Genomic DNA, 11724 nt, shown 5'->3' with positions numbered 1-11724 from the left:
TGTATTTGTAACCAACTTAGGAACGGTGAACCGGCCATCACGGGCCTCAGACACTGAACAAGTCAAGTCAAGTCAAGTCAAGTCAAGAAACATTGTAACGTGCGTCCATCTTGACCGCCTTTATGTGGAAGGTCAAGAGTTGGCTGAGAGTTGAGGCAATTTGAGACACCAGTTCCATTGTCTGTAAAATGAGAAACGAGAATCTAAAGTAGCGAGGGATTTTGTTCCCTCTACAACAGCTTCTGCTACATATAGATAAGCTCCTGGATAGGCCTACGCTTGCATAAGTAGCCTAATTTTTGACTAGTAACTGATTATCACGGCCGGAATGTAAGTAAAATCTTTATGACGTATATATATATAGATATTATGTTCTCGGAACACCTTTGAATTTTGAACTGCGTTGGGAGAGTTTTCCATCATCATGTCTGGATAGGGGGTTGTGTGATCTTTCCAAACTTGATACGTACTAATGACAGTTTCCACGGTCCATGGTTCATAGTTCATCCTACACAAATGTTTGTGTCTGGGAGGGGGGGAGGGGGTTCTATGGTAAGCGTAAATATTATCAAAATGTGGTCCTAATGAAAACAACGGGGGTGGTGGTGGGTGGAGCAGATGGGTTACAGACAGGGAGATGCAAGAGAGACTTCAGATTTTAGCGCTGGTAAATGAAAGACACGTAGTGGGGCTCCTATGTTGCAAAATCATTCAAATCATGCAACAAACACCAAATTAAGCAAATATGAAGAGTTTTATGTGCTTAACAAAACCTGATACAGAGCCATCGCGAAAAATAAAAAATGGGTAGTTTTTAAAAAAAATTTCAAAATGGCCGCCAGTGTAAACGGTTGGGTATGTTAGGCATATTTCACTTCATGTGATTAACAGCAAATTTGGCGTAAATGGACATTTGCTTTTGCTTAACAAAACCTGATACAGAGCCACCGTGAAAAAATTAAGAAATCAGTAGTTTTTTTACAATTTTCAAAATGGCCGCCAATAAGGGTATTTAGGCATTTTTGATGCTACAAGACATTCTCTTGCAATAGAAACTAACACAAACACATTTTTAAACAAAACAATACATGTATTGTTGGTGCAGAGAATGATTGGACGGTGTGGGTGGCAGGGTTGAAGAATTTGTGGATTACCTAAACTGTGCAAAAATAAATATATTGCACCAATTTTCATACCAAAACGAAAACATTCATTCCTGTGCTGTTATATTCAATGTATGCTATTGAGGGCACTCAACTTGGCTAACTGGAACACTTTTAAGATAAAAGGTGGCCTTTACATGGGTTATTTGACCGCCGCCCAAATAAGGGTACCCCCAAAATAAAACTGATAAAAATGTAATGTATCAACTCAAAAGTCGACTAAAATTCATAATCGCTGTATTTCGAAAACGTTGTTTGTTCTCATGTGTTTACACAACTAGCACATTCCGGCAAGTGTCTATACTCAAAAGAAACTTTGGCAGTACTTGAAACAACCATCTGTCATATACATGCGAAGTCAAAAATATGTGGGATGTAAGTCAACAAACCTGTGGCAGTTTTTAAAATATTATTTCGTGAAGATTTGAAAGTGTACTCAAACGGTTGAACTACGCCTCGTGCGTAGACACACATTCCTGAAAGTTTCAACGCAACCCACTTGGTCATTGCTAAAATACATGGATTTTAGTTGACTTGGGTATCCCTCAAATTTGACACATAAACATCTCATCCGTGAGATCGACACATACATCAGTAGGTACAATGGCACAACACTAGAAATATGCAAGATGGCGAAATAAAACAACCTGTTCTGGATGGATAATCAAGTTGACTTTCTCTTCGTATACAACAGTGACCCAGTTGTGCCTCAGGAATTGTCGTCGGCTTTTTAAAAGGTACCCGAAGTTTTTGTCACATCTCTTTGTCACGTCAAGGGTATCCTTATTTTGACGGCGTAAATGATGATGTTAAAAAAAAATGTGCCAGATAGCGAAGATGCGAGCCTTTAATGGCATAGACAGTTTGAATAAAATGACACAGGAATAAAAGTTTGAGTTGGGGTATGAAAATGGGTGCAATAATATTTTTGCACAGTTTAGATGCTGACAGTTTTCACAGGCATGCAAGCACATTTGCAGAGAGCTGTGCTCTGCAGTCCTTCTTAGCAGCATTTGCAGCGTTTTGTTGTACAGCTCTTCTTGCAGGCACACCTCATGAGTTCTCGGCACACGCTGGATACCTCTTGAAAGCTCGTCCAGAATGACTCCCACTTTCCAGCTTTGAACTGCCAGCCCACAGAGTTTGGAAGTCTAATAGGTAGATGGCTCTTCTCAATCTCATGTGCTGCAGCAGCACCTCACTTGTAAGGGGATTATGGTCAATTTGGCAGCTCTTTTTACTGAAGAGGTACCGTCTAGCACTGTTTACACCCAGTACGTTGCTGGTTTTGTCCTACAAATGTACACCAAAAAGCTCAGTGGTACTCAGCTTACAAAGAGGAGCAGACAACCTGAAGAAAGTTTGAGTGACGTCTTCAAATGCTTGCCATACTTCCCAAGCCTTCTGATTCCCCAATACCATTGAAGAACGACATAGTGTCACAGCCTGTAAGGCTATGCAAAATGGGCAGACAGGGTGACTTCTCTTGGCCAATGGCTTTGGCAATGTGGCGATACACTTCACGAGCAGAAAAAAACGCAACGCAGCTGGAATGAGAAGCAGACTGTCTGGCCTCCTCTACATCCATGGTGCAGGAAATCAGCCTGTGGTACCCTTCACACAAAAGATGAAAAGTGACATTTGAATAATGTTTACTATCTCAGAGAGTCGGTCAAAGCCGGGTTAGCAAGTCTTCACACAACAGACCAAAATGAAAGAAAATTGTATTTCATGAATTCGTATAATTCTTACTGTTTCAGGTTAAAAAACAAACAAACACAGTTTCCAGTGACCCAACTGATTCTGGAATCTTTCTGACCGCTACATTTATTCGCTTCAAACAGTCGCTGACAGAATGTTGACCATAGTGAGGGTTCGTACGTTAAACCCATCAAATTCACAGAGGTCGCTTACAAATGATGTGCAAACATGTTCCACTTAATACAAATAAAAAAATCTTACTGTTAAAGATGTATTAGGTAACAAACCTTGATACAGTAGTACTAGTGAAATCGGCTCCCTTCTGTGGCACCGGAATGAATGCAGAACGCTTGTTCCCAGGAACCGGCATGTGGTGTAACTCTTGTATATATCCTGTAAAAATAAAATTCACACCAATGCACGGTCAACTTAAAATAAGCAAAAGGATGAGAAACAAGCAACAAACCAAAATTGTAAAACTCAAAGAGCGGTAGATCTACCTCTTCATTTTTCAAAACCACTTATCTCATTTGATTAGCATACACTGTATGCTTTTGTCTGTAACCTATCGTCTTTGAAAGTTTGATCACAACACTGTAAAGACATGGGGATTGTAGTGGGTTTTTTTATCTCCAGCTGGTCATCCTACTATTTGGCCTACCCTCATTCAGTTTTTGACTCTACCCCTCCCCACCTTATGGAAGTCCTTAACGTAGGCAGGACTAATCATTTATCATACCATGAACAATCTCTTTCTCCTCGCCTTTTATTCAAAGTTCGTTTAATCTGTTTAAAATCACCAGCGTGGCGATCATGATTTCCTTACTTGTAATCAACAGATAGATCTAGATCTATCAGCATCACAACTTCCAGCTTGATGAGCTATTGCAAGATTACTCTGCATTTGAGCGCTTCACCCGATGAATAACAGACCCCAGGGGAGAATTAAACAGTAAAATGATGTGACATTGGTGAATGGATGCGTATTCTTGAAAACTTACCTTCAGAAACGTTGTTTTCGCTCAAATCAAAACACGCAATGTTGCGGAGGCCGCCATCTTGAATTTTCATGCTGCGGATATATAAAATTCTAAAAACGATCAAATTAAATACCAGAACACAAAAATACCCATAAGAGTATTTATGTCATGCATGTGTTATCAGCAGACAACTTCTGGTGCATGGTAAACCATAGAATTTTACATTTGCTGAGTTGGGAATATTTACTGCTGAGCGCTTTTGGTACGAATTTCGTCTGCTGTAAATGCAGCCTTTTATTCCCTATCAAAGACAAAAAAAAACAATTTCTGAAGTGGCTCTGTATCTGAAATCCCTTAAATAATTATAAGGAACAATACCACAAAGTATGATGTTTGTTGCAAGATGTGAATGATTTATGAGTGCGTCTGCAACATACGAGCCCCACTAACGGGTAAACAAAACAAATAAAATAAGTCGCGTAAGGCGAAATTACTACATTTAGTCAAGCTGTGGAACTCACAGAATGAAACTGAACGCACTGCATTTTTTCACAATGACCGTAGTCCGCCGCTTGTGCAAAACGGAGTGAAACTGACGAGCCTGTTCAGCGCGGTAGTGGTTTCGCTGTGCTGCATAGCCTGCTTTTCTGTACCTCTCTTCGTTTGAACTTTCTGAGCGTGTTTTTAATCCAAACATATCATATCTATATGTTTTTTGAATCAGGAACCGACAAGGAATAAGATGAAAGTGTTTTTAAATCGATTTCAGAAATTTAATTTTGATCATAATATTTATATTTTTAATTTTCAGAGCTTGTTTTTAATCCAAATATAATATATTTATATGTTTTTGGAATCAGAAAATGATGAAGAATAAGATGAACGTAAATTTGGATCGTTTCATAAAATAAACCATTTTAATTACAATTTTCAGATTTTTAATGACTAAAGTCATTAAATAATTTTTAAGCCACCAAGCTGAAATGCAATACCGAAGTCCGGCCTTCGTCGAGATTGCTTTACCAAAATTTTAATCAATTTGATTGAAAAATGAGGGTGTGACAGTGCCTCCTCAACTTTGAGTCGGATATGACGTCATCAAAAGTATTTATCGAAAAAATGAAAAAACAACGTCCGGGGATATCATTCCCCAGGAACTCTCATGTAAAATTTCATAAAGATCGGTAGTTTGGTCTGAATCGCACAACACACACACACGCACAGACACACAGACACACACACATACACCATGACCCTCGTCTCGATTCCCCCTCTATGTTAAAACATTTAGTCAAAACTTGACTAAATGTAATGAAGGGGCGATATCAATGCAGATGCATGAAGCAGAGACTGGGAAATGGTATCATGATGGGCGTAGCAAACTATATGCGCGGGACGGTTAGTGAAGCATATGCTTGGCTTTCCCTGATGATGAATCACTTAGAATTGTACGACAAGTGTAAGTCAAATGTATTGTCATTTTAACGAGGAAGATGAGCCCCAGCCAGCCTACTAAGTGCGAATACGTGATTGGGACCAGTCACATGTACGTCAACATGACAATGCCTCCTCACTGACCCCCCCCCCCCCCCCCCCTTCCACCTGATTTTGATGACAGTCCACAGTTTACCGTTTGGCGCGCGTGCTCCCCCCCCCCTCCTCGCCGCTTCCTTTTGCCGGTGTGTGTGTGTGTGTGGTGTGCGTGCGTATGTGTGTGTGTGTGTGTGTGTGCGTGTGTGTTCGTGTTGGTATGTGTGTGTGTAAGTCACGTTGTGTGTGTGTGTGTGTGTGTGTGTGCGTGTGTGTGTCTGCGTGTGTGTGTGTGTGTTCGTGTTGGTGCGTATGTGTGCGTCAGTGTGTGTGTGTGTGTGTGCGTGCGTGCGTGCGTGTGTGTTCGTGTTGGTGCGTATGTGTGTGTGCGTGCGTGTGTGTTCGTGTATGTGCTCGTGTGTGTGCGTATGTGTGTGTATAAGTGTGTCTGTGTGTGTGTGTGTGTGTGTGTGCGCGCGTATGTGTGTGTTTGTGCAATATGCGCGCGTGCACATGCATTTCAATCTGTCGCTTCACAAGAGGAAGATCTTTGCCGTTTTTAGTCCCTCGATCGTCTTCTCTCTCAGTGCCGGACCTAAGTAGGGACAGGGGGGGGGGGGGGGGGGGGATCTGGCGCATTCTGGGAGTATTTGTCATGAGTCTGAAGGCAAAACAAACTGACCATATTTTTTGCTGCCAATAAGGAGGTAGATGGTCAGGCCAGGGAGGGGGGGGGGATTCCCGGGCAACAGGACCCTACCCCCCCCCCCCCCTGGATCCGGCCCTGTCTCTATGTGCACGTGCTTGTGTCAGCGTTAGTTGTCAACACCAACGGATATGTGTAACTCTCACTGCATGATGACCCGACTTTGTGTGAGCAAGATCCCTACTCTACACAGCTGCCCGCAACATAATAGGGAAACACTAGACATCACCACCTCCCGTAACCACGGATGGCACTCACCAACGGCTGATAACATCCTCTTCATTGTTCTTATAGGGCATGGTTCACACACACACACACACACACACACACACACACGAATTTGGGCCGGTAAAATCGATCGAATTACATCACAAATCTGCTTCACTTGCAAGATCTTGCCGGCCATGAATTTCACCCTCAACATAATTGTACCGCTTGAAATTGGCGGTGAAACATTCAGTCTGAAGTTAATTTTTACATCAGTGTCACGTGAGTGTTGGGTGCTGTATTTACTGGCGTGTCTCTTTTGCTAGTAGACCTAAGTATGCTACTATGTCACAAAGTGTTCAAAACTAGTTACAGAAACGTGTTCAGAAGTGCAACACTTCTGTTTAGAGTGCAGTGGGATGCACAAACGCAGCCAGTCCCCATGGCCCTACCCCCCCCCCCCCCCAACTTTCAGTCCTGGAACTTGTACCAAAAAGAGCCCACAGTCATAGAAATAGTTTTTGTTCCTCTTTTAGTCTTTGCTTGTACCAGCAGTGCATTGGCACCACTGAACAAGTCGGTGTGACCTCTGTGTCGGCAGAGACTATGCAGAGTACTAGCAGAACACTGTAACTACACGGTATCTGGTGTCAGGGAGTGGCATCGTAAATCTAGGAGTCCTGTCTTCAACAAGTCCCCGCTCTCCCACGCAGCCCTCTTTTATGGTTTGCACAAAGGGTCAACAATCCCCCAAAATATGGCCTTACAAAAATAAGGCCTTATTTTCTTCTTCTGCGTTCATGGGCTAAAACTCCCACTTACGCTCGTGTTTTTTCTTTGCAGGAGTGGATTTTTAACATGTACGACCGTTTCTACCTCACCACTTCGGCAGCCATACGCCGCTTTCGGGGGAGAAGATTTTATTTTTCGAATTTGCTTGTCAAACCTGCACTCTCTGCAAATGATTTGTGTATGTTAATCGACATAAAGGATATGATGTAGATTTGTTGTTATGCCCACTATGCAGGGACAGTAAGAAAGATCAATAATTTGTATTTATTGTTGTCATGTAGGGGAAGGGCTCCTAATATGGACCGGCTCCTAATATGGACCACCTCCTGTTCTGACAAACTAACGGCGCTAGAGCGCTCAAAAAATTTCGTTCGTTGTATTCACCCTCTCTGGATAACTTGCACATGTCAAAACAGTTGCAAAAACACAAACCTCAAAACCGTTAGGCTTTTTTGCTTTTTTCAATTTGGGCAGCGGTCACTCTAAATTTGCCGCCTAAAACGGCCTCGTTTCTGTCCACAGCCAAAGCTGTTATCACACAAAAATTGTTATATTTGACAGCTAAGACCGTATTTGTTACATTTTAGCAGTGTTGACCCCGAGTTTCTACTGCAAACAAAAAATAATAGCAACATATCAAAGTATGTGTGTGTCCCCTAATATGGACCGCCTTAAAAAAATCGAAGAAAATCACATCTAAAGGCTATTTTCATTAATTTATTCAGAAGCTTGGTGAAAAAAACTTAACTAGCCCTCAAAATTTCAAAAAAATATATCAAATGTTGTCTCATTTTCGTGGTAGTTGATAATTTCACTTATTTTTGCTCTGTTTTTGATAAGCTTCTTTAGTTTCCTGGTGTGCTTCAAATAATGCTCTCATCAACCCAAAACAGATAAATCTAAAGCATATTTTAATTAGTCTGACTTGCACACTAAGTTTTATCATGTTATTTTGAAGTATAAGATCCTTTTTACAGTAATTCGCGAAGGCCTCTTCACCGGTCCATATTGAGCGCCCAGGCTCCTAATATGGACCATTTGTGATTTTTAATTTTTGCTGAATGCCTATCAAAGCTAATTCACTCTAATTAGGCCTAACAGTGAACCTAAGAGAGAAGGACTACCAAACACAAAATGAAACTTCTTCGCAAGGAAACAAGCTAGTTATCAGCAAAAAACAAAAAGTGGTCCATATTAGGAGCCATTCCCCTACTTCTAAACAACGAAGTGACTGTGGTAAGATGAACAAAGTTAAAAAAACAAACCAAGTCGCGTAAGGCGAAATTACTACATTTAGTCAAGCTGTGTCGGAACTCACAGAATGAAATTGAACGTAGTCCGCCGCTAGTGCAAAAGGCAGTGAAAGTGACGAGCCTGTTTGGCGCGGTAGCGGTTGCGCTGTGCTTCATAGCACGCTTTACTGTACCTCTCTTCGTTTGAACTTTCTGAGCGTGTTTTTAATCCAAACATATCATATCTATATGTTTTTGGAATCAGGAACCGACAAGGAATAAGATGAACTCACTCACTCAATGCCCGTGACACCTGTCAGGGTATGGGCCGCCAACAACAGCTTCTTTTCTGTTGTTGACGTTTCTGTAGCGAAGTCTTTTTTTTTACAGGGAGGGGGTGCTAACCCCACGCCCAACCCTCCTCCTTTTTCAGCCGGGCTTGGGACCGTCCTTGGCGGAGTTCGAATAAGATGAAAGTGTTTTTAAATTGATTTCGAAAATTTAATTTTAATCATAATTTTGATTTTTTTTAATTTTCAGAGCTTGTTTTTAATCCAAATATAACATATTTATATGTTTTTGGAATCAGAAAATGATGAAGAATAAGATGAACGTAAATTTGGATCGTTTTATAAACAAATTATTTTTTTTACAATTTTCAGATTTTTAATGACCAAAGTCATTAATTAATGTTTAAGCCACCAAGCTGAAATGCAATACCGAAGTCCGGCCTTCGTCGAAGATTGCTTGGCCAAAATTTCAATCAATTTGATTGAAAAATGAGGGTGTGACAGTGCCGCCTCAACTTTTACAAAAAGCCGGATATGACGTCATCAAAGACATTTATCGAAAAAATGAAAAAAACCGTCCGGGGATATCATACCCAGGAACTCTCATGTCAAATTTCATAAAAATCGGTCCTGTAGTTTAATTACTCTGAATCGCTCTACACACACACACACACACACACACACACACACACACACACACACATACACCACGACCCTCGTCTCGATTCTCCATCTATGTTAAAACATTTAGTCAAAACTTGACTAAATGTAAAAAGGGGGGAAACACACGCACGCACGCACACACACACACACACACACACACACACACACATACACCACGACCCTCGTCTCGATTCTCCATCTATGTTTACAAATTAGTCAAAACTTGACTAAATGTAAAAAGGGGGGAAACACACGCACGCACAAAACCAAACACATAAACACACAGAGAAACAAACACACACACACACACACACACACACACACACACACACACACACACACACACATACACAAATACAAATACACACGTACCGTACATCCACAGTATGTTTGGGGAATACAAGTACATCACATTTTTGCATTCAAACCGTCAGGTGTGGATGTGCCCAGAGATAACATGAAATTGGACTCTACTTGTTTTCTGTGTGTGGAGGTGCTGTACATTTGCCAGACACCTTTCACGTGTGCATCCAGGGAGGTGTGGTTGCTGCTGTTGAAATGTTGGCCGGCAACAGACCTACAGCGGCGATGCCGAATATCTGCCAGATGTTCGGTGAAGCGGAACATCATGTACTTAGATTTCATCATGAATCATGTACTTAGTGATTTGCGTCGTCAGCTCATTCCAACAAAGTTTTGTTTGTTTGTTTGTTTGTTTGCTTAACGCCCAGCCGACCACGAAGGGCCATATCAGGGCGGTGCTGCTTTAACGTGCGCCACACACAAGACAGAAGTCGCAGCACAGGCTTCATGTCTCACCCAATGCATCCTCACTCTGCAATGACACGTAAGAGGCCGTTGGTGCACGTGGTTATTCAGATTCACGATGACTGAGTCCATCAAATAAGGCCTTATTTCATAAATAGCCAAAGGAAAATAAGGCCTCATATATTTCTGAATCAGGCTTTAAAAATATAAGGCCTTAAAAATATTACCATAGTTTTTATAAATAGAGCCTTATTTTTGGAGGTAAGTCTTTTTTTTTTAAAGGCCTTAATTTTGGAATTTTTACCCTCTCTGCCAACCATAGCTCAACCCCGACCCTTTTCTCGATTTCAGGTTTTGGTCTGCAATTTTTGGCTTCCTCGAGAACAATGAATTCTAATGGATCATTGACATACTTGAAATAACTGACTTATGACTTAGTTTAACACTTAAATTCTAAGTGTCCTATTTTGAGGGACGTATGTGGATGGCCGTGCTGTAATTACGCTGATGGACGAGGCAAAAACAACACAACTACAGAACGTACTTTGATTTGCGGGTGTCAGCTCGGGGCTGCTGCAGTGTATGTGTGTGTGGCAGTGTGGTGTGTGTGTGTGTGTGTGGTGTGTGTGTGTGGTGTGTGTGTATGTGTGTGTGTGTGTATGTATATGTGTGTGAGTGCGTGCCTGTACTTTTCAGTTACTGTGTGATCTCTGGTCAGTATAAAATGACAGGGGAATGGCCATTATATCTGGCGAAGTTGTCTCCTTGAGAAGATAAGAGATCCAACTGCCTAGTCAGTGATTAGCCAGATTAGCCGGATTACACCTAATGAGTCATGAATACGAAAACTACACAATGGCACCTAAGATATCAACTGATAACATCCACATCTGCCGCACACTTGTTCAACCATCCTCACGACTGGGGTAAGGACTGGGGCGTCAGTACTCAAGATCTTCGCGGCCAGAACAATGCCATGCAATGTCCCTCACTCAACAACGTTCTACAGTGCAGGGGTGGGACTCTCTTGAGATGAATAAAGAGGAAATCCCTTTTATCTAGGGGGTTTCGGGGGCATGCCCCCCCCCCCCCCCCACGACATTTTTAAACAAGAAGAGCAAACGCTCGATCGAGTCACTTTCGCAGTTCTGAATATTATATGAGGCATCAGATGGACAGGAAGAAATTGCTATTCACAACACAATGAGTCACGTTCACATAAAATTTGAGCCCGGTCACTTTTATAGTTTCCGAGAAAAGCCCAACGTTAAGTTGTGTGTTGCCGAACAGAAAAGGCTAGTTATCTCCCTTGTTTTTCTGATAACGTTCGTAAAAGGCTACAGATGTAAATACTTTGATGTAAAGAATAATCCTACAAAGTTTCAATCACATCCGATGAACTTTGTCAAAGATATAAAATGTCTAATTTTTCCTTTGACGCTGACCTGTGACCTTGAAAAAGGTCAAAGGTCAACGAAACCATCGTTAAAGTGTAGAGGTCATTGGAGGTCACGACTAAACAAAATATGAGCCCGATCGCTTTGATAGTTTCCGAGAAAAGTCCAACGTTAAGGTGGTGTCTACGGACGGACGGCCGGCCGGCCGGCCGGCCGGACAGACTAACACTGACCGATTACATAGAGTCACATTTTCTCAAGTGACTCAAAAATGGTACATTAAAATCTGTGCAAT

The sequence above is a fragment of the Littorina saxatilis genome, linkage group LG5 (genome assembly GCF_037325665.1).
Source record: "Littorina saxatilis isolate snail1 linkage group LG5, US_GU_Lsax_2.0, whole genome shotgun sequence".
Taxonomy (NCBI): domain Eukaryota; kingdom Metazoa; phylum Mollusca; class Gastropoda; order Littorinimorpha; family Littorinidae; genus Littorina; species Littorina saxatilis.
Note: the sequence above shows the minus strand (reverse complement) of the source record.